The sequence below is a fragment of the Schistocerca gregaria genome, chromosome 10 (assembly GCF_023897955.1).
Source record: "Schistocerca gregaria isolate iqSchGreg1 chromosome 10, iqSchGreg1.2, whole genome shotgun sequence".
NCBI lineage: Eukaryota > Metazoa > Arthropoda > Insecta > Orthoptera > Acrididae > Schistocerca > Schistocerca gregaria.
Genome location: NC_064929.1, coordinates 169,310,913 through 169,329,265, shown reverse-complemented (window position 1 = coordinate 169,329,265; position 18,353 = coordinate 169,310,913). Strand labels below are relative to the sequence as shown.

General features: G+C 42.0%; 1 non-coding gene across 1 annotated transcript; it reads left to right on the top strand.

Moving 5' to 3' along the window:
- Positions 1 to 706: 706 nt before the first annotated feature.
- Positions 707 to 781, top strand: Trnaa-ugc (transfer RNA alanine (anticodon UGC)). The gene has a single exon. It is a non-coding gene; the product is annotated as a tRNA-Ala (tRNA).
- Positions 782 to 18,353: the final 17,572 nt, after the last annotated feature.

The window sequence follows — 18,353 nt, the reverse complement described above, 5'->3', positions numbered from 1 at the left end:
TTCGCCTTTGTAGAGACGGCGCTCGCCTCAGAAGACAGCCGCTCTCGAGCCGTGCGCTCGCATAGTGCTCCCCGAGGCCAAGCGTGGGCCGAACGCCCACGCAGCACGCGAAAACTCCGCGGGCGCCGCGCTGCAGGCTGTCGCAACCGCGGTGTGGCCTGACGCAGCGTGGGGCGCGCACTGTGTTTGCGAGACGAGGCACCAATTTGTATGTTCCCGGCAGCCTGTTCGGGCTGTAAGTGATACTAGGTGGTTATAAATTAAATGCAGGTGCTCACAGAGGTCCAACGTGGGCTGTAAATAGCGTATGGCAGCTAAATTTGGCGGATATTTTAGTGCGTTTATGTCCAACCGATTTACGCTGAAAAAAAAATCCAGTTTTGATCACTAGGTGCAAATATGGCACCGTGAATGCAAGAGAGACGTATAGTAATGTATGAATATGGTATCAGTTCCTTCGGACATGTCCGAAAGAACAGATACCATCTTGATATAGTTAAGGCTAACTGGCCATTCACCTTCTTCTTCTGTGCGGATGTGCACGTATTGCCCGAACTGTTACGGGACTCGGTAAGATTGTCTGCCTCGAGTAATGAGTGTAATGCACAGGGACACTACGACTGTAGTGTGTGGACATTAAGTCGGGAATGTGGGTCTCACGGACAGCGTGCATGGGATAAATCGCTGCAGTCGCACTATCCTGTGTGCCCTCGGTGGCTCAGATGGATAGAGCGTCTGCTATGCAAGCAGGAGAACACGGGTTCGAGTCCCGGTCGGGGCACACATTTTCAAATGTCCAAGTTGATGTGTATCAACGCATGTCGGCAGTGTAGGGTCTTTATTTAATTATCATTTCAGCACAGAAATATTGTCCGATGTACGAACGGGACGTGGTCAGGAAAGGTCTTATACAGTACTGGCCATTAAAATTGCTACACCACGAAGATGACGTGCTACAGGCGCGAAATTTAACCGACAGGAAGAAGATGCTGTGATATGCAAATGATTAGCTTTTCAGAGCATTCACACAAGGTTCGCGCCGGTGGCGACACCTACAACGGGCTCACATGAGGAAAGTTTCCAACCGATTTCTCATACTCAAACAGCAGTTGACCGGCGTTGCCTGGTGAACCGTTGTTGTGATGCCTCGTGTAAGGAGCAGAAATGCGTACAATCGCGTTTCCGACTTTGATAAAGGTCGGATTGTAGGGTATCGCGATTGCGGTTTATCGTATCTCGACATTGCTGCTCGCGTTGGTCGAGATCCAATGACTGTTAGCAGAATAAGGAATCGGTGGGTTCAGGAGGGTAATACGGAACGCCGTGCTGGATCCAAACGGCCTCGTATCACTAGCAGTCGAGATGACAGGCATTTTATCCGCATGACTGTAACGGATCGTGCAGCCACGTCTCGATCCCTGAGTCAACAGATGGGGACGTTTCCAAGACAACAACCATCTGCACGAACAGTTCAACAGCGTTTGCAGCAGCATGGTCTATCAGCTCGGAGACCAATGCTGGGGTTACCCTTGACGCTGCATTACAGACAGGAGCGCTGCGATGGTCTACTCGATGACGAACCTGGGTGCACGAATGGCAAAACGTCATTTTTTGGTCGCATCCATGTTTGGCAACATCGGAAGCGTGCATTCGTCATCGCTATACTGGTATGGGGTGCCACGTCTCTGTCACCTCTTGTTCAAATTGACGGCACTTTGAACAGTGGACTTTACATTTCAGATGTGTTACGGCCCGTGGCTCTACCCTTCATTCGATCCCTGCGAAACCCTACGTTTCAGCAGGATAATTCACGGCCGTATGTTGCAGGTCCCGTACAGGCCTTTCTGGATACAGAAAATGTTCTACAGCTGCCCTGGCCAGCACATTCTCCAGATCTCTCACCAATTGAAAACGTCTGGTCAATGGTGGCCGAGCAACTGGCTCGTCACAATACGCCACTCACTACTCTTGATGGTCTCATGTTGAAGCTACATGGGCAGCTGTACCTGTACACGTCATCCAAGCTCTGTTTGACTCAATGCCCAGGCGTATCAATGCCGTTATTACGGCCAGAGGTGGTTGTTCTGGGTACTGATTTCTCAGGATCTATGCACCCAAACTGCGTGAAAATGTAATCACATGTCAGTTCTAGTGTAATATATTTGTGTAATGAATACCCGTTTATGATGTGCATTTCTTCTTGGTGTAGCAATTTTAATGGCCAGTAGGGTAAATGAGAATGACGTAATGTTGATTTTATTACTAACCTCGACATAAACGATTTGTTCATTATGAGAACCGGAGTCGTCGACAAGAAGCTTTGCAGCGCCACGTTTCTAGCTGGTGACCAAAATTGGAACTAACTTTTTTCCCAGCATAAATCGGTTCCGCAATAACGCATTACACTACCTGTCAAGTTTGGCTGTCATACGATAACTGCAACCCACACTGGCACTCCGTGAAGTAGCTGCTCTTTAATTATAATCATTCGGCAGCAGATAGACAACAGAAACGGATACACACTTAAGCACATGCTATTTTAGACCAGCAGACTTAAAAGTTACCTAACCCAGACGTAGAATCACGCCATCTAAGGACGAGAGGCTCAAGGTGTTGCCGAGATGACTGCCCAGGAGTGAGACGCTCAGTGTCTTTCTGAATTGTTTGCTCCTGGACAGCGTCAGTGGTGACACTATACAAGTCAAAACACTTCCCTATCTTCCTGTTTTCCTATTTTCTTAATACATAATGGTTTATGTTAAGCATTTTTGTTTCGTAATTACACCCTAAGACACTAATAAAAAACGACTCATCACGAATGAACTATCCGAATGGAACGGAAATCAGTAGATATGATGTACCTGCACAGACAAATAAATGATTATAATTTTTGAAAAATTGGATAATTTATTCAAGAGAAAGAGCTCCGCTAATTGAGGAAACGAATAGCGCGTTCGTCCACCTCTGGCGATTGTACAAGCAATTATTCGGCTTGGCACTGCTCCACATAGTTGATAGATGTCTTCCTGAGGGATATCGTGACAAATTCTGCCCAATCGGTGTGTTAGATCGTCAAATTCCCGAGGCGGTTGAAGGGCCCTGCGCCTAATACTCCGAACATTCTCATTTGGGGAGACATCCGGCAGTCTTGATCCCAAAGTATGGTACGGCAACCACGAAGACAAGCAGTAGAAACTCTCGCCGTATCGTGCTGAAATGTAAGCTCTGGTCGACTTGTCACGAAGTGCAACAAAAGGGGATGTACAATACCATCGACATACCGCAGTGTTGTCAGAGTGTCACTGCGGACAACCAAAGGGGTTCTGCTATGCAGTGAAATGGCACCCCGGACTGCTGCTTGTCGGGTCCAATGGCAGGCGACGTTCAGATTGGTATCGCACCGCTGTCTGTGGCGTTCTGGAATCTCAGTGACTAGAGTAGAATTGTCTTCGGTGATGAGCCCGCTTTGAACTGAACCTGGATAACCAGATAATTTATTATTGTGACCATTGGTAAACGAGAGACCTAATGCTGCCTCAAAAAATGGTTCAAATGGCTCTGAGCAGTATGGGACTTAACTTCTAAGGTCATCAGTCCCCTAGAACTTAGAACTACTTAAACCTAACTAACCTAAGGACATCACACACATCCATGCCCGAGGCAGGATTCGAACCTGTGACCGTAGCGGTCGCGCGGTTCCAGACTGTAGCGCCTAGAGCCGCTCGGCCACTCCGGCCGGCATTGCTACCTCGTGGAAATTCTGGCACGTGACGTAAGGAAGTGTATAACAGGAGAAGGGACGAATGAGGTACCAGACTACAATATACGTGCAGGCAGACGCGTTTCGGAGCGCATATTGTTGGACATGGAGCTCCACGTCAGATTGCCACTACATGTTAGCATGTTCACCCAACGACATCGTCAATTATGATTGCATTTGGGTACCGAGTCATGGAGAATGGACCGTGAATCAAACGGAAACACGTTGCCCATTCAAACGAGTCACGCTTGTTGTTAAACCAACTCGACGGTCACCTCTGGATTCAACGTCATGCAATCAAACGACTGTTCAACACATGCAAAGACGTCGTGGGTGCTTCTCTGTGGCTTTCAGGCAGTATAAAGCTACAAGCGGACACTCACTGAGCTCGCACTGGACCTGTACTAGTAATCGAAGGTAACACGACATATGTGGGCTCCCTTCCAGCAGGATAACTGTATTTGTTAATGGCACAGAATGGTTCTACAGTGGTTGGAGGAGCGTGATAGTTATGTTCCACTGGCGTCCTGGCCACCAGGTTCCCTGACATAGATCTGATGGAACACGTCTGAGATGCTGCTGGGGTGCATCTCCGTGCAAACAAATACCGGTGCAAAATTCACGAGAAATGCGTGATTTGGGTACAGGCAGCTGGTTCCACATACCTCCAGAAGCCTTGTAGGGACTTGTCGAATCCATGCCACGGAGAATCGATGATTTGTTTCGTTGCAAGGTTGACGAAGACGCTATCCTGCACACACGTAGGAAAAATGGATTTTTGTACTTAAATATATATAAGTCGAAAAGTGTTACTGATAAAATAGTAAAATTTGAGACTATTAGCTACAACATAATGCTTGGTATTCGTTGCAATTTTTATTTGAAATTGCGACATACGTTTGATAAGGATCTGAATTTTTAATTACCATTCTTTCTATTATATATCATTTCTCGTAAACTAAGCTACCAATAAAACTGGAAATTCACTGTTTATATCGCCATAAGAGGCTAATAACACGTGTGGAACAGAGTTTTGTTTAAGATAATTGTTGCTTTGAAATTAATTTTTCAGTTTTGTGTTACCCGGGACTGCCCTGTTTTTCTCAAATGTTAAAGGTGAACTTTTCTCAGAGATAAGATAAGATAATGGAAAAGTGCTTCACAGGTTCATTCAGTACGTAATTCTTAGGAACTGTGCCAAATTTCAGGATGATAGCTTTTACAATTCCCTGAAAAGAGGAACATTATAGCTCAAAAAAGTCAATTTACGGCAATTCGAATTGAACGTTAATGTTTCAGTTTCTGACAATACTGCTATACCTCTAGCAACTAATGCTGTCCATACCCATAATCTTTATTCTCTTCCTCGTCTCCCTGGAGTAATTTCTTCCCCCGCTTTCTTTGCCTAGCCATCTTTTACATTTTTTCTTCTGCTGCCTGAGCTTTGTCCAGTCGCACTTCATCAATGCTCTTGAGTGTCTGAAGTGTGAATGCACTAGGATGGTAGCCTAGTCTCTGCAGGCGTTAAATCCTGCCTACATTTCTACTCCTGAACACTAGACAGGCATCAGATGCACCTATCTTCACAACAATTGAGGACACATATACTGCTTTTGGGCAACGCATCCTTATAAGGTGATTGTATCTGTGGTGGTAGCCTTTAAATCGGCCGCGGTCCGGTAGTATACGTCGGACCCGCGTGTCGCCACTATCAGTGATTGCAGACCGAGCGCCGCCACACGGCAGGTCTAGAGAGACTTCCTAGCACTCGCCCCCAGTTGTACAGCCGACTTTGCTAGCGATAGTTCACTGACTTCTACGCTCTCATTTGCCGAGACGATAGTTAGCATAGCCATCAGCTACGTTATTTGCTACGACGTAGCAAGGCGCCAATATCAGTACTATTGATATTGTGAATCATGTACCATAAAGAGCGACGTTCGTCATTAATGGATTAAAGTTAAGTATTCCACCAGCTACGTCCGTTTTTCTCAATTCTAATTCCCTTGTCATGTTCCAGACCTCACGCCAGCCTGCGTGAGCAGAGACGCTTGCATTTCAGCCTCCTTTGGTAATACTGTGTTGGCTCTCCTGCCAACCACAACAGTATCTCTCATTTGTATTCTGTTTTTTTCCAAGTACTCATTTTGTTCGGCAGTCCAGGATAGGCTAGGTACCTGAAAGTTGGTTTTATTTCATCTAAAAACGCAAGTGGTAAACCATGTTTGTGGGTTTATAGCTTCCACTGCCTTCGGCCTGAAGATATTTGCACCACAATATGCCACAAAGGGAATGTTGAGGATTATCATGTGTGGAAAGTTCGAGAAAGAATATTGCACACATATCTTGCTGCATTGTTTCCACACAACGTGAGTTATCGCTGATAGATTTTCCACTGTTACGACCCATTTCGAGAAAAACAAGTTAACATATAGAAAACTAGAACTGAGATAAGTTTGTAGCACACACTATTAAAAAGACACGTTGTAAACAAAGGAACAAGCCCAGATAATCTTTCTCACTGCATTCGAGATTCATCTGCAATTCGTTCTGATTGTGTGAACGAAAAATTAAAGCACAAAGAATTTCTAGCCTGAAGAACGTGTGTATCACAGCATAGAAAGAGGCGTTTTGGCAAGCACGAACGTCCAAACAATCTTTTTTAAAACATACTTTTAGCCAGAATTCTGTTTCTAAAATTTTGCATCGTTATTCTTAAAGAATCAGAAATTACGCAATAAAAAATACGTTTTTTTTAGCAAGTTTGCCCTGCATCTGCCCTTCAGCTGTTAGTCGTAGTGTTTAAATTCATCAGTAGATCTTCCATACGAATCGTGAGAGTAAGGTAACAGAGATCAGGGTGCGTACTACACGCGCATAGACATTTATAGCTGCTTACGTCCAGTTAATCACTTGTCTAACAGTCTGCATACAACATTGAATACATGAGTTCTGGTTATGCATTTTGAGTTTGTGTGCGTTAACGACCGTGGCATGTGGAAATTCCAACGGCCTGTGACATTCCGTATATAAATCTAAAAATGTGGGTCCACAGCTATTTGTATGCTTTAAAATGTGTTGAATTAACTAAATACAGCACTTTACTGTAAATGTTCCAATGCAAAGAGCTTTCTTGTGAAATGATGATCTTTTCTAGTAACGACACTAATTGATTCTTCGTCAGTACTTGTCATAACATAATAACAACACAAAAGAGAAACTTTCTTGATTTTTTACAATATTCTATTATCTGGAATGCTACTTTTTTTGTCTTCCAATCAGTTTTCTCTTCCGTTCCTCGTTGACCTATGTCTAGGTCCACCTTGAACTATCTGCGTGATTTCCATCACCACTATAGAACGAATATCGTAAATTACGGCCCCGTCTACGCGCTGGAGCAAGTGTGAATCGGGGTATAAATCTTACGAAGCTCGGACGCTGACATAAGATTAAATGACGAGTGCGGCGGGTTTGCCTATGGCGGCTGTGGCAGGCGCAACGAGTGTTCCTGTCTCTTGGACGCACAAACCTTACTGTTTCCGCAAGCGGTTCCATTCCATGTTACCGTGCGTGGTAGGGCACTGGCTTATAACAATGGACTCACATTATGGAGGACTACTGTTCAAACCAGCGTCCTGCCATACTGATTTAGGTCTCCCAGCGATTTCCCTAAATTGCTGAAGGCAAATGTCGGGATGTTTCTTTCGAAATGGCACGGCCTCTTCTTCAACCTTCCCTAATCCGAGCTTGCTGTCCGTCTATAATGACCTCGTAGTCAACGGGGTGTTAAACATTTAATCCCTATCCCTCCTCCGTTCCATATTAAAGCCGCGCTGCATTCATTAAAACAAGCTGTTACACTAACAATATCTGCATTTCTTCACTTTAACGCCACACCATTCCTATCTCGTTTCGTGTGCGTCTTAGCACAAGGAAGTGGAGTAGAAATACCGTACTTTAATGGAATTCAGAGAGAAGCAAAGACAAATATTCAAAACTCGGTAGTGACGCCGGAGCAGGAACAAAATAGTACAAGGTAAGTTTAGATTGTAAACATCGCGGGACAATGTCGACGAGAACAAAAGCTGTACTCGAAACTAATTCACTACTCAGTTCGGTTCAGATTTCCACCGGATGGAAATACCTTGCTTACATGTAGATCTATATCTGTACACCGGTTGTGAATTTACGGTGTGTGGCGGGGGGTACTTCGTGCGCAAGTACCGTTGCCACTGTGTGGTTTTCCATTCGCGAATGGTAGGCATCGAAAACGTGCATCAGTAAGGCACCGTATGCCGTGGAATCTCTAATTTTGCCGTGATAATCGATTTTCGAAGTACATTTAGGAGGAAGTAATACGCTGCCTGGCTGTTATTGAAAAATACGCGTCCGGAAGTTTAACAATATACTTCCTGCGTGATGCTTCTCCTCTATGAGCTAACACTGGAGTTTGTGTGAACACCTCCATAACAAAGGCACAGTTTCACTGGTTCGGCTCTGTCTCTTCTATTAATCCAACCTTATAGCGGTCACAGACTGCTGAGCAATATTCTAGAACCGGTCCGACGAGTGATCTGTAAGCCACTTTTTTCGTGGATGAATAACATTTCCTTGAATTTTTCCGACAAATTTCATCCTAGCATCTGCTGCTCCAACAAATAGTTTTGTTTGTTCATTTGTTCGCTTCGAACTGTTACTCCTTGATCTTTGAACTCTGATACTGCTTCCAGAGATTTATCGTCAATACAGTAGCTCTTTTGTAATCCACACCATAGTTTTGTCGCCGTTCACGTGGTAATGACCACATTCGGTCACAGTCCAGATTGACTGACTGTCGTCTGAATTCTGCTGATGGCGGATTTCTACTATAAGGAAAATGATCTTTCCGCGTTTTCTGCCACTGAAATAGCTATCTTCCTATCTTCGCCCGCCTTTGAAGTCGTTAGTTGTCTTCATCTGCAACCCCAAACTGGCACCACTTACAGGTTGCTGAACACTGTTTCTTCTTTCTCTTCTGGCGTTAGGGCCTTCTTGGGACCATGTACCAATTTCACTTCTTAATTCTTTGATATTCTTTCCTTTTATTCTAGTATTTCTTCGCTGTCTGACTTTGTTTCTTTTTCCTGTTTTCAGTCCACTTTGAGCTTGTTTCTTTTTTCTCGTTTCTTCGTGTTTTCAAACATTTCCCTAAAACTTTATCTTAGCCTCTTCAATCCAGGTGGTACTTCATTTATTTTTCCTAAAATATCTGAAGATCTGTTTGATGAGTCTATTCTCATTTATTCTGCCAATATGTCCTGATAAATTTCCTCATTACTTTCAGATTTCCCAGACTCTACATTTGTCTGATAATGTAATATTTTCTCTATAATTTCTTTCTTCTAATGTTTGTAATTTACCAAGCCTATAAAATTAGTACTAGATGTTCGCTGGCATACAGCCGTTCTGGTTCCACTACTGTGTTACGGTGCTTTACTTTAAGCTTTTTGGATAAACATTTTTTGTCATTGGTATTCTCAGTTATATCATTCACTTCTCCCACCCTATGTAGCTTTTCTCTAAATCAGGTTTTTCAAACAGAGTTTCCCTGAATAATTTCTGCTATTTATTTTACACATTATTGATTTTTGCTTTACAGCCATTCGCAGGTGCATGCTGATATGGTGCAGGATATCTCACCTGCCTATGTGACATGTCAAATATATTTTAACATTTCAGCATGCACATGGGAATAGTTATAAAGCCGAAACCATGATTGTGTGCAATAAATGAATAGTAATTAAGAATAAAAGACATAAATTTCTTTCACTAAGTTCTATATGAATGTGGTCCGTCACGAAGGAATAATTATTAACTTGCTGAATAGTCTACACCGAGTATTTTTCCCAGTATCTAATATTAAATGCTTTGGAGCACTTTTTATATTTGTCAGATTTTTTTTCATAGCTGCTCTTAAGCCTGTCATGTCAGATGTCTCTTACAGAAGATTGATCACATAGTTTTTTGTTACTATTATTTTCTTACAACATGCTACTTTTCTCCCTCCACCTTTCGCAGCTGGACATTTGGACTAGAGCCTGTCAGTGGACCCCTTTAACTCTGAGACTCCGGTGATGCAGGCACTCCCGCATGAGGCGGCAAACAAATCAGAACCCGGTCAGAGCAAATGTAACAGGCAGAAAATGCGGTCATTTTACGCCCGTGGAGCGAAGGACAGTGTGCCTAGATTTATCGAACAGTGTGCTCCGAACGGATATCAATAACGCACAGTAGAAGTGATGTCCCTCTTTTGACGAAAAAAGAGTGAATAGACTTTCGCACTGTGCGTGGTGATATTCTTTAGGTACCACGCAGAACAGAATTACCTCTAGGATACTGTTGCTTTTGTAATTACAGTATATCAGAAGTTGTAAAGGAGAAGGAACGTAAAGAGGGGTCTGTACAGGGTGTAAGTACAGATATTTCTATTGGCAATTGAGGACGGTCTGCTGAACAATATTATATCAATATTTACGTTATTTGCTGACTAATAATTACAGCTATTAGAAATATTATATTCTTAGGGTGGGTAGTACGTCCAAGTACGTGTGGCAAGAGCAAGCCATTAACGGGTATTTTCCGCTGGGCAGGTTAGGCGTTGAAGTATGGATGTGTGGATGCAAAACGGTTAGTCTATACTGACAGGCATAGTCCACTTAGTGCTGCAGTTACGACTGTGCAAGAAACATCAGGTAGTATATTGTGACCTGTATGTGGGAAGACTGTTCAACGCAGAGAAAAAAAGAACAACTCACTGACGCAGGTAGGACCTACCACACATACAAATATCTGCTCTTGTACCTGTATAACGGAAACCATCTTGACGTCTGTATTATTGAAAGAGAAGATGTAGTAAGGTGAAATGAGATGGAGGATATGATACTTCCAGTAGATTTTGAGGGAGCCCTGAAAGATCTAAGAGGAGACAACGAGGGCCCTGGGGTATACTACGTTCCCTTCACATAGCTTGTAACATATGTGAGACAGGCGAGATGCCCCAATGTTTCTGGCAGAACGTAATAATTCCAATTCCTAAGGAGACTTTTGCTGACAAGTGTAAGTACTTCCGAACCATGAGTTTACTACGTCATGGTTGCAAAATATTGACACACATTATTTACTCATGGATGAACAAACTCGTAGAAACTGACCTCGGGGATGATCAATTGGGATCCAGAGAAATGAAGAAGCACGCGATGCAATACTGATCCTATGACATATGTTAGAAGACAGTATGAAGGAAACCAACCTACGTTTATAGCATTTGTAGGTTTAGAAAAAGCTTCTGACAATGATGACACAGATAAAATACAAGAGATGGAATGTTATTCGCAAGTAATGCAGAAAGTATACAGCAATTATACGAGTCCAAGCATAACAAGGGGAAGCAGTGCTTGAAGACTCAATCCGTATATTCAGCAAGGAAACAAAGGAACAGGTATCCATGTCTACCAATCTCTTCAAATGCTGAGACCAAATTACCGTTCAGTGAGTTGCACCATTTTGTTTTGGATCGTGTGGCTCGGAGATATCAGTGTCTTCCACGAATGCAGACATGTTACCTGCTTTATCTGCGAACTGACAACAAATTAATGATGTAGGGAAAGACGGGAAAGACCAGATAGGGGATAAAACAGGGTACCGTGTTATTGCCGTCACTATTTATATTCTCTGTTGGAGGGATACAAAATTACGCTCCACTAGGCAAGAAAAAAGAGTGACCATATTGGTGAGTTGTTGGCGGTCACATCACTGCGTCTCTCAGAAGGTAAGTTTTTTTTTTACGATTTCAGCTGAATAGCGTTCTTTTGTTCTTAAACTGCAACTATTTGATGGTCACTACACTGCTTATAAAGTGTTTATTTATTAAGAAATGTTAAATGATTAGTAAGTATTTTGTACATAAGCACACAGTAGAATCCTGATTCAACGTTAGAGAACTTTAGTTTCGTTTCTGTAACGTCTACAGTCTGGTTAAGACAGGACACGTTGAGGGGTAAGGGGCAAGACCATATATTATTGCACTGCCAACTTTTCTGAGATGTCAAGTACGCTGAGAATTTACCAGAGGACGACAGATAGACAATTGCGGAGGCAAGGCAGCATGGAAGGGGTAATGGACGAAGTGTGTTGTCAGGTAGGAAGTTTAAACTGAAAATTACAAGAACTTTCAATGTTTCCCTAAGTATCGTAGAAGATTAAAAAAAGACCAGGACAAATAAATTAAATTCTAAGGAGGCGTCAGCTAAAGGACGATTATGGCCATGCCCACTTGTGTCTTCAGAATAACAGTAAAAAGCGTAAGTCGATCATACATTAATGCTTTTAGGCGTAAAGATATCGGAAGATGGGCATACAATCTTGCAACCAAAAATAATTTGGAGCGTGAATTGAATGATGAAACGAAAGTGGCTGGAACTGTCTGGTTTCATGCAATTACGGAAAATGTCATTGCTGGACGAAAGCTGCAAGACTGTTACTTTAATTGTGAATTTTATGGGTGAAATTGTGAGTACAGTTGTATTTCAATAAACATTTCTGCTGTTTTTCCACTGAAAATCTTGTTTTTCTATATTCCCATAAAATTAGTATGAATACCCGGTTTTAACCCAATAGTCGAGCAAGACGGAGTGATTCGACATCATCTATAAAAGAACCTCTCATCTATAGTACTGAATCCATGACTTTTGAGGAATAGTATATTATACCAAATTAAACAATGACAATTTTTACTATCTCTGACAATATCTAGGTTAAAAGAGCTTAGTTCCGAAGGGCTTTGGAGCAGTAGCGATCCGATCTATTTTTTTCGAATTGATTGTTAAAACTCTACTCGTTTTGTCTGCGCTGGACATTACCGCTGACTGAAAGACGGCGATTGCATACGTACGAACTGTGGAGACGTCGTAGAGACGGCTATGGAGATTTCTTGCCTAGCCGCTACGACGTCGCCTGACTAGAATGCGAGTCGACGACCGCACAGGAACACGCAGCGCTGCGAAGCATGCGTTCTAGTCTTCTCATCGGGCTGACAGGTGCGTGCGGGCAGTAAATCTAGCGGCTGACGCCGTCTGCTGGCCCTCCGTCAAGGTTTCCCGGGGAGCGAGCTTTCCACGTCCTCTGGAGGACGTTAGCCGTCTTCCTGAACTGCTCTTCCAGTTCTCTCGTGGCTTGCTAGCGGTGCAATATCCCCTCAGCAGCTATACCCCACATTTTCACACAAGGAATTTTAAAATATTTTTTTTTTTAAATATAAGGAAACTTGGGGAGGAATGGAATGTTCAATGTTTAACAATTTTTGTAAAATAAAAGGATACAAGCAAACATTTTTAAAACTATGGAAAAATCACCTTGTAGGTGAGGTATCTGACAATTTACACATGTTGGTGGGACGATCTAATGTTGTAATGTATAATTCTAGAAGTCAAAATCGCTTGATGTGAAATATTTTATTTCATGACCTGTTTCGACAGTAACTAGCTGTCATTCACAGAGTCTCAGCTCTCCCTGAAATGTAATGATACACAGGTCTCATTACGTCATCACATATCTGGGAAATCTGAGGATGACTGTCGAAACTGGTGATGAAAGAAACTGCTTCGCTTGAAGCGATCTTGGCTTCTAATATTATAAATTACATTGTATATCTCTTGAAAAACACTTAAAACTCTATGTTACTTATTTTTGTATATTTTTCAAATAAATACTTGCATATTTCCAGTCTGCCATTCACGAGGAAGCATGGGACATCAAAAGTTTTTGCGAAATTATTGAATAAACGTTGAAATTATTGGGAATTTCATCTTGAAACTAAGACGTAAAATTGTTGAATGAGCAATTTTGACTAATAAATATGAAACTTTCAAAAAATCGTTAACGCTAAGAAAATATTTTAATATATTTTGAAAAATGTACAATTATTTTGAATGCTTAATACCAGGTTATTGTAACGATGTTGCATCCCATTGCTCGTGTACCATATGTATTTTCTGGCTTGACAAATTAGGATGCATAATAACAAAACGCTATATATAGTGCAGTCCAGCTGGCCAAGTTTCTTCGTCAAACCTTTGTGGTAGGTCACTGATGGCTAATGATCAGACAAAGAGACATTTCATCGTTGAGTTAAGAAGTCTGCTCTCAATCGACTACAGTTATGCTACCAGCTCGTCTTCTGCTCCTGCGGTTAACAAAATTTTTAAATTTCCCATCCAGTTTTTTATCTCTGTGATTGCGATTATTCTTAGCTTTACGACCGTATCTTTCCAACATTTATTTGGGTAAGTTAAGCCAGGTAGATACTTTTAAAACTCCTTTATCAGTGAATCGTTTTGAAATTTGTTTCAATCTTCTGATGCCCTTACCAGACAATAAACGATAGTATCGTCTGCAAACAACCAACACAGCCACTCAGATTCTCTCGTATATCGTTTGTAAACATAAGGAACAGCAGAGGGCCTGTAATACTGGGGAAACGCCAGAAATCACTTGTGTCTTACTCTACAACTTTTCGTCGGTTACAATGAACTGTGATCTTTTTGACATGAAATCACGAATCCAATCACATAACTGAGACGATATTCCATTGGCACGTAATTTCACTACAAGCCGCTTGTGCGGTACAGTACCAAAAGCCTTCAGGGAATCTAGAAATAGGGAATTAATTTGAAATCGTTAACAGCACTCAACACTTCGTGTGTGTAAAGAGCTAGTTGTGTTTAACAACAAGGAATTTTACTAAATCCGTTTTCACTATGTATCAAGACACCGTTCTCTTCGAGCTAATTCATAACGTTCGGACACAATGCATGCTCCAAAGTCTGCCACATATCGATGTTAATGATATGGGCCCGTAAATATACTGGATTACTCCTACTAGCTTTCTTGAATATTGGTGTAACCTGTGAAACATTCCAGTCTTTGGGTATGGTTCTTTGGCCAAGCGAGCGGTTGTATTTAATTGTCAAGTACGGAGCTATTGCATCAGCATACTCTGAAAGGAACCTAATTGGTATACAGCCTGTACCGGAAGACTTGCTTTTATTAAGTGACTTAGATTGCTTCACTACTCCGACGATGTCTACTTCTAAGATACTGGTGTTGACATCTCTTCTTGATTCGAACTCTGGAGTATTACATCCGATTGCTCCACAAATCACGACACAGCACAATTCTACCAGACGGTCACACGGATATCAACAAGCAAGCCCCTTCCGAGTTCTGTCAGGTGCTGATAACCGTGTCTCAAACTAGTACGTGCCATTTCAGTGCCTTTAGCAGTGATTTCTCAACATCTGACGCTGTTCCCTCATCTTATATACCCGATGAGGCTCTGTAACAATGCTATGTGCAACGAAATTAATGCTCTCTCGCGGACGTTCTACCTTTTACAGAGAATTGCATCCCTTTATCATTTACACGTTTACCACAGATGTGTTCGTGTACGAAGTGACGTTGGCGTCCGGCCATGTGATTCACATTTTTCTGTCAGTAGTGTATTTCTTACTTGATTCAGTATGAAGAATGGTACAATGGATGCTGTTTTGCCAGTAGGAGATAAAGAACTCCGTACCGAGAAGTCATAACCTGAAGCCTTGACAATGGGAGACATAGCTGTTGAGTTGGCGCCACTGTATTGGCGTGTGGCTGAACACTCGCCACAATGGATGTGGAACAATGAACGAACTCTTAATCTCCGGCAGTACAGTATAAAGCCCCTGACTCGTCGTTTTTAATCTTCGCGATTTCACATGTTGCTGCAGGTTTGCACGTGTCTACGATAGGCACACGAGCGACGGGGGCTATATATGTTTGAGAAGAAAGAACTGCTTTTACTTCAGCACGACTATAATGTTGAGATAAGGTTTTATTACGAAGTAACCTTTTACCTTTCCACGAACAAGCTACTTCCCTGACTCGTACGGGAGAATGCAGAACGTTCATATTGCAACACTTTTGCGGCACGTGATTGCAATTCAGTCTCTGTCCAGGGCAGATACCTGTTGTGTATCCGGCACTTTCTTGTAGATACGATGCTGCTTTTCCAACTGCTACGCTAGGTAGCGGAATCCGTAACAGGTCAGCACGTAACAGTTTTTGAGCCTGAGAATGCTATTTATTGTTTGGCGTCAGATATGCTGAAGTTTCCGAAAAACGTAGCTACAAGAAGATGACTGCAACGTCTCCCTGCTATGAAGAAAGACAGGAAAATTCTGCTCCGACAAATCCACAATTAAATTGTGTGAGTATATCCACTCTGTTGCTCTTCAATGTACGGATAGTTAATGAAAGCTCCGTTGTTGGTTTGCTGTTTGTTTACTGTTGCTGGCGATTCTCTTATAAGCCCACCACAGTAATTCAGTAACATTGTTCCCCCATGGTCTTTGCAATAACAAAATTTCATTTCGTGCATGTATTCGGTAAGTCAAAGAACGGTTATCTGCACAATGACTGTGTCGTCAACAAATCATAAACTTCTTATTTTTTTCTCCCTGAACAAAATGTCGTTGAGGATAGGCTACGAGCTTGTTTCATTCCCTTCTCAATTGCTGTATCCCTTTTACGAACCTGACGCTAATAACAGCAGTCCGCTTTCTATGCAACTTAAACTTTCGCACCACGCATTCATCGCTGATAGCTTCACAGTTGCAAAAAGTGTATTTCAATCAGAAGCTTTTTCTACATCTAAAGCCACAAATCCTGGAAATATAGGTGCGTCTTTCTTTGACGTATCTCCTAAGATACACCGTAGAATCAGCATTGCCTTGCGTGTTCGTATATTTCTGTTTAAATTATCTTCCGGTGGATCTGCTTCTATCAGTGGCTTTATTTTTCCACAGATAATTTGCTCTTTTCTGACCAGTGAAGTATCAGTCCAATTTCCAAAATTTAACAGGAGATACTAATATCCTACTACTAGAAAGTTATTTTTATTTGTACACGTTAACCGAAAAACAGAACTTCTTGGTTGAAATATTCGAATTCGCTTTGTACCATTTTGCTGAAATCAAGTTGTCACTATTCATTGTAAGAGAGTTCTACTATTCAATTTTTTGTATTTCTGGATTTCACATTTTTGCCCGAAGAATAGCGAATTAATGTTAGTACTGTACAACCATCGATAATTAAGCTGACGGCTCAATGGTTAACACACCTGTCAGCATCTGCATGTGTTCGTATTGAGATTATTAACTTATTCTTGAAGCATAGAAGTATTTCACCATTCCTCATATATCCTTCGTTGCAAGAAGAAGAGTACCGAACGTAACTCCAAGTAAATCTAAACAGAACAGATGACTAACAATTTTACAATTTTTGTGCACAGTTGTTGTTGCTGTACTTATCTCTAGTCTGCAGGCTGGTGTGATGTAGCTTGTAAGTAGGCTGTTTAGGTTTTCTTATTGGTAACGCCACATAGCGCTCGGTATGAAAAAATCACTGGCTGTGCCGTGTGCAGTCTGTGTTTAGTTTGCATTGTTGTCTGCCATTGTAGTGTTGGGCAGCGGCAGCTGGATGCTAACAGCGCGTAGCGTTGCGCAGTTGGAGGTGAGCCGCCAGCAGTGGTGGACGTGGGGAGAGAGATGGCGGAGTTTTGAAATTTGTAAGAATTGGTGTCATGAACTGCTATATATATTATAATTAGTGAGGTAAATACATTGTTTGTTCTCTATTAAAATCTTTCATTTGCTAACTATGCCTATCAGTAGTTAGTGCCTTCAGTAGTTTGAATCTTTTATTTAGCTGGCAGTAGTGGCGCTCGCTGTATTGCAGTAACCTTGAGTAACGAAGATTTTTGTGAGGTAAGTGATTTGTGAAACGTATAGCTTAATGCTAGTCAGGGCCATTCTTTCGTAGGGACTTTTGGAAGTCAGATTGCGTTGCGCTAAAAACTATTGTGTGTCAGTTTAAGCACAGTCGTGTATAAATTTTTCTAGCTCTCCATGCTATTCTATCCTGTGCTATCATTTTCATCTAAAAAACAACTGTTGCAACATATATCCATTTGAACCTGCTTACTGTATTCACCTCTTGGTCTCCATATGTAATTATAATTATAACTCTCCCCCTTCCCACACACTTCCTTCCTTTACGAAACTGAGGATGTATTCCATCAACCGATCCCTTCTTTTAGTCAATCTAATCTTCAGCATTTTTCTGTAGCATCACATAGCAAAATCGTCTATTTTCTCTTGTCAGAACTAGTTCCATTTCCGCACAGAGTTATACCACAGACAAATACCTTCCTGAAAGGCTTACTACCAAATATATTACACGTCAACAGATTTCTCTTTTTCAGAAAACCTTTTTGCTCATAGCCATTCTATATTTTATACCCTCTCTACTCCGGCCATCATCAGTCACTTTATCGCTCCAACAGCAGAACTCATCTAGTACTACCAGCGTCATATATACTAATCTAATTCTTTCGGTGTCACCTGATTTAATTCTCCACTATTTTCTGTCCTCTGCTAACACTCAGCGTAACCTACAGCCACTTGCAGCGACTTACAACAGAAATTCCTTGGTCTTCCTCTTCAAAGTTACCCCATGTTCC